Source organism: Zalophus californianus, chromosome 11 (genome assembly GCF_009762305.2).
Source record: "Zalophus californianus isolate mZalCal1 chromosome 11, mZalCal1.pri.v2, whole genome shotgun sequence".
In the NCBI taxonomy this organism is placed as follows: domain Eukaryota; kingdom Metazoa; phylum Chordata; class Mammalia; order Carnivora; family Otariidae; genus Zalophus; species Zalophus californianus.
The window spans coordinates 75,302,436-75,308,435 of record NC_045605.1 but is presented as its reverse complement, the minus strand read 5'-3'; the positions used below and the strand labels follow the sequence as shown (position 1 = coordinate 75,308,435).

The window sequence follows — 6,000 nt, the reverse complement described above, 5'->3', positions numbered from 1 at the left end:
CCACCAATGACTCACCCGCTGGGTGACATAAACCTAGACGACAGTGTCCCATTGGGAATGAGCCCCTTTACCCACAACTGTAACTTAAGGTCTCTTAAATAAAGCACCTAACAGTGGCCCTCTTCCCTTTCCTGTCTGACTCTCCCAATACCTTATTAGTGCTTCCTGGGCTTACCTCCTAAATAGCTTATTAGTGCCTCCTGGGGGTACCTCCTAAATAAAATCCAAAGAAGTCAAATCTTTTTCTCATAGTCTGCCCCCGGGAGAACCCAAACTCAGATACTCTTATACTCTAAATCATTCTGCTACTTTACCATTGTTTTGACACACCAAGTCCTTCCCTCCAAGTTTGTGTCCACAGCTCAGAGTAAGAGCCTTTAGGAAAGGTCACTGGTGAGAGCTGTCAACTACCCACTGTGATGGCTACAGGTTCCACAGTCTAGCAAAGTGAGCACTTTTAGGTCACTGACAGTTTGATAGCATGAATACACCTGACCCCAGGGAGCCAGGCTGAGACCTGCTCTCTATTTCAGGCTGACCAAGCACTCAAAGCATGGTGATGCTTTAAGCTACTTGCGACCTCTGGAAGCCAAAGTGAACAGTGATGTTGCCTTTGAAAGAAAAATGCCAATGTTAGTAGATCCAACAGCATATCTGTCTTCCAGATCTTAATTGTCACCACGAAGGGCAACCCAGTGGGATTCATTTTTTACCTCGCTTCAGACTCAGATCAGTAGCTCTTCACTTCTGTTACCTACACAGTACAGAAGTAAATCCACCCCATGTAGCATTAACATGTTCAAGCCAAGTCATACCAGTTTGTATCTATCTCTGGTTTCCAGCAAAAGCTAGTATGTAATTACAGAGAGACTGTTGAGTAGAGGTAAAAATTATATGCCATGGTATGAAGTGAGGGAACCTTGGAAAATAAATGCCATAAATGTGAATGGGTAATATTGGACATCCATTCATTAATTGTTCTTTATGTACTCAACACTGTCCTAGGCCACAAAGCTAAGAAAGAAAATAGCTCTGTCTGCCTTTGAGGGAATCGCAGCCTGATATGAACAGAGCTCCATAAAGAGAAGCTATGATGAATATGCTAAGTGTTGGTATGGACTTAAGAATGTCTTGCCATGGGAGCAGAAAGGAAAGAGTATGTTTGAGTGATATTGGGAATTGGGAAAGTCCTCAGTGAGGTAAAGCTTGAGTTGATTCTTAAAAGAGGAGGGAAATTTTTCTCAACAGTTAAAAACCTAGAGAATGGGGGCGGAGCAAGATGGAGGAGGAGTAGGAGACCTGGATTTCATCCAGTCTCAGGAATTCAGCTGAGTAGGGATCAAACCATTCTGAACACCTAAGAACTCAACAGGAGATCAAAGAAAAGGAAAGCAACAACTGTCTGAACAGAGAAGCGACAACTTCCTGGAAGGTAGGACGTGAGGAGAAGTGAATCTGAGGAGATAGTCGGGAGGATAGTTGGCAGGGGAGGGGGCCTCCGTTGGCCGCTTCTGGCAAGTGATAGAGCCGCGGAGCACAAAATCAGAACTTTTAGAAGCCGGCTCTGCTGAGGGACGTCGCTCCAGTGGCTAAGCGGGGGGTGGAACCCTCGCGGGACAGTGTGGTCTCAGGACCCTCGGGGTCACAGAAAGACCGGGGGTGCCTGAGTGCCGCAGAGCTCCCAGGTATCGGAGCGGGGAAGCCGGCTCCATCTCTGCAGCCGATGCGCGGGCTCTCAGCTCAGGGTTGCCATAAACTGTGACCTGCGGCCCAGTTGGGCGACTGCTCCTCCAGCAGGGACCCAACAAGCGGCAGAGCCGGGGAGACTCCCCTTCCTCCCCGGGGAGGAGCAGCACGGGAGCACACTGCAAGGATCTGCTGGGTTTGGAGACTCCACACGGGTCGGGTGCCAGAGATAGAAATGCTCGATCACAGGCTGGGTGAGCACGGAGTGTGGCCGGAGACCGGGGACACGGGAGTGACTGCTTTTTCTCTGGGGGCGCAATAAGGAGCAGGGCTCTGAGTTCTCTGCTCCTCCAGGCGGAGATTGGGAGGCCACCACTTTCACTCTCATCCTCCAAAGCTGTACCGAGAGCTTAGAGGAAACAAAAGCTCCTGAAAGCAAACCCAAGCAGATTGCTTACCCGGAACGGCAAGGGCAGGGCAATTCCACCTTCAGCAAAGACATTTGGGAACCACGGCAACAGGCCCCTCCCCCAGAAGATCAGCACAAACAGCCAGCAAGGCAAGAACAAGTTTACCGATCAAAGAGAACGGGAGAACTCCAGCGCTAGGGGAATACTGCACATAGAATTCATGGCTTTTTTACCATGATTCATTAGTTTTTCAAAGTTAATTTTTTTAACTGTTTTTTTTTTTGAATTTTTCTTTTTCCCTTTTTCAACCAACATCTTATCCCTTTTTAAAAAACATTTTTTATTTTTCATTTTTAGAGTCATATTTTATCCCTTCATAGTAGTTACCCTTATTTTTGGCATATATATATAAAAGTTGTTCTCTCTTTAAAATTTTGAGATACAGTTTCTTCTAACAGATCAAAATATACCATAAATCACTAGTATATGGCCTTGTTCTAGTCTCCTGCCTGATCACATTCCCTCCCTTTTATTTTTCTTTTCTTTTTTTTAAATCTTCTTTCTTTTTTCAAACAACTTATCGTATCAATTCCTTTTATAAAATCTTTTATACTTTTCATCTTTACAGTCATCTTCCATCCCTTCATTGTATCAACCCTTATTTTGTACATAGATAAGTCTTTCTTCCTTTAAAATTTTAGGAGGCAGTTTCTTCTAACAGACCAAAATACGCCCAAAATCTAGTGTGTGGCACTGATCTATGCACTAGCCTGATCATATTTGATCATATTCGGGTTTTTTTGTTTTGTTTTGTTCTGTTTTTGTTTTTATCTTTTTCAATTTCTTTTTTTTTTCCTCTTTCTTTTTTCTTCCTTTCCTGTTCTTTCCCCCTGGTTTCAGGTCTTTTCTGATTTGTATAGAGTATATTAGCTGGGGACGTTGTTAACCTGTTAGCATTTTGTTCTCTTATTCATCCATTCTCCTCGGGACAAAATGAAAAGACGAAAGAAATCACCTCAGCAAAAAGAACAAGAGGTAGCACCATCTGCCAGGGACCTACAAATACGGACATTACTACGATGTCGGACCTAGAGTTCAGAATCATGACTTTAAAGATACTAGCTGAGCTTGCAAAAAGCGTGGAAGTTATTAGAGAAACCCTTTCTGGAGAAATAAAAGATCTAAAATCTAACCAAGTCGAAATCAAAAAGGCTATTGATGAGGTGCAATCAAAAATGGGGGCACGAACCGCTAGGATAAATGAGGCAGAAGAGAGAATCAGCGATATAGAAGACCAAATGATGGAAAATAAGGAGGCTGAGAAAAAGAGAGAGAAACAACTACAGGATCACGAGGGCAGAATTCGAGACATAAGCGATACGATAAGACGAAACAACATTAGAATAATTGGGATCCCAGAAGAAGAAGAAAGAGAGAGAGGGGCAGAAGGTATATTGGAGCAAATAATAGCAGAGAACTTCCCTAATGTGAGGAAGGAAACAAGCATCAAAATCCAGGAGGCACAGAGAACGCCTCTCAAAATCAATAAAAATAGGTCAACACCCCGACATCTAATAGTAAAACTTACGAGTCTCAGAGACAAAGAGAAAATCCTGAAAGCAGCTCAGGAGAAGAGATATGTAACCTACAATGGTAGAAATATTAGATTGGCAACAGACCTATCCACAGAGACCTGACAGGCCAGAAAGGACTGGCATGAGATTTTCAGAGTACTAAACGAGAAAAATATGCAGCCAAGGATACTATATCCAGCTAGGCTCTCATTGAAAATTGAAGGAGAGATAAAAAGCTTCCAGGACAAACAAAAAGTAAAGGAATTTCCAAACACGAAACCAGCCCTCCAAGAAATATTGAAAGGGGTCCTCTAAGCAGAGAGCCTAAAAGCAGCACAGTTCAGAAAGGAACAGAGACGATATACAGTAACAATCACCTTAAAGGCAATACGGTGGCACTAAATTCATACCTTTCAATAGTTACCTTGAATGTAAATGGGCTAAGTGCCCCAATCAAAAGACACAGGCTATCAGATTGGATTAAAAAACAAGACCCATCCATATGCTGTCTGCAAGAGACTCATTTTAGACCCAAAGACACCCCCAGATTGAAAGTGAGGGGGTGGCAAATCATTTACCATGCTAATGGACACCAAAAGAAAGCTGGGGTGGCGATCCTTATATCAGACAAATTAGATTTTAAAACAAAGACTGTAATAAGAGATGAAGAAGGACACTATATCCTACCTAAAGGGTCTATCCCACAAGAAGATCTAACAACTGTAAACATCTACACCCCTAACATGGGAGCAGCCACTTTATAAGGCAATTAATAACAAAAGCTAAGAAACACATTGACAACAATACAATAATAGTGGGGGACTTTAATACCCCCCTGATGGAAATGGACAGATCATCTAAGCAAAAGATCAACAAGGAAATAAAGACGTTAAATGACATGCTGGACCAAATGGACTTCACAGACATATTCAGAACATTCCATCCAAAAAGCAACGAATACACATTCTTCTCTAGTGCCCATGGAACATTCTCCAGAATTGATCACATCCTAGGTCACAAATCAGGTCTCAACCAGTACCAAAAAATTGGGATTATTCCCTGCATATTTTCAGACCACAATGCTTTGAAACTAGAACTCAATCACAAGAGGAAAGTAGGAAAGAACTCAAACACATGGAGGCTAAAGAGCATCCTACTAAAGAATGAATGTGTCAACCAGGAAATTAAAGAAGAATTAAAAAAATTCATGGAAACCAATGAAAATGAAAAAACAACGGTTCAAAATCTTTGGGATACAGCAAAAGCAGTCCTGAGAGGAAAGTATATAGCAATACATGGCTTTCTCAAGAAACAAGAAAGGTCTCAAATACACAACCTAACCCTACACCTAAAGGAGCTAGAGAAAAAACAGCCAGAAAAGCCTAAACCCAACAGGGAAGAGAAATAATAAAGATCAGAGCAGAAATCAATGAAACAGAAACCAAAAGAACAGTAGAACAGATCAACGAAACTAGGAGCTGGTTCTTTGAAAGAATTAACAAGATTGATAAACCCCTGGCCAGACTTATTAAAAAGAAAGAGAAATGACCCAAATCAACAAAATCATGAATGAAAGAGAAGAGATCACAACCAACACCAAAGAAATACAAACAATTCTGAGAACATATTATGAGCAACTCTATGCAAGGCAATTAGATAACCTGGAAGAAATGGGTACATTCCTAGGGATGTATCAACTACCAAAATGGAACCAGGAAGAAATAGAAAACCTGAACAGACCTATAACCACTAAGGAAATTGAAGCAGTCATCAGAAATCTCCCAACAAACAAAAGCCCAGGGCCAGATGGCTTCCCAGGGGAATTCTACCAAACATTTCAAGAAGGATTCATACCTATTCTCCTGAAACTGTTCCAAAAAATAGAAATGGAAGGAAAACTTCCAAACGCATTTTATGAGGCCACCATTACCTTGATCCCAAAACCAGACAAAGACCCCATCAAAAAGGAGAATTACAGACCCATATCCTTGATGAACATGGATGCAAAAATTCTCACCAAACTACTAGCCAATAGGATCCAACAGTACATTAAAAGGATTATTCACCACGACCAAGTGGGATTTATCCCTGGGCTGCAAGGCTGGTTCAACATCCGCAAATCAATCAACGTGATACAATACATTAACAAAAGAAAGAACAAGAATCATATGATCCTCTCAATAGATGCAGAGAAAGCATTGGACAAAGTACAGCATCCTTTCTTGATCAAAACTCTTCAGAGTATAGGGATAGAGGGTACATACCTCAATATCATAAAAGCCATCTATGAAAAACCTACAGCGAATATCATTCTCAATGGGGAAAAGCTG

At 41.8% G+C, this 6,000-nt stretch overlaps 1 protein-coding gene across 3 annotated transcripts in view; it reads right to left on the bottom strand.

Annotated features, from left to right (window-relative positions):
• Window positions 1–6,000, bottom strand: part of NELL1 (neural EGFL like 1) — an 821,645-nt gene that overhangs the window by 302,431 nt on the left and 513,214 nt on the right. The gene's annotated exons all lie outside the window — the stretch shown is intronic.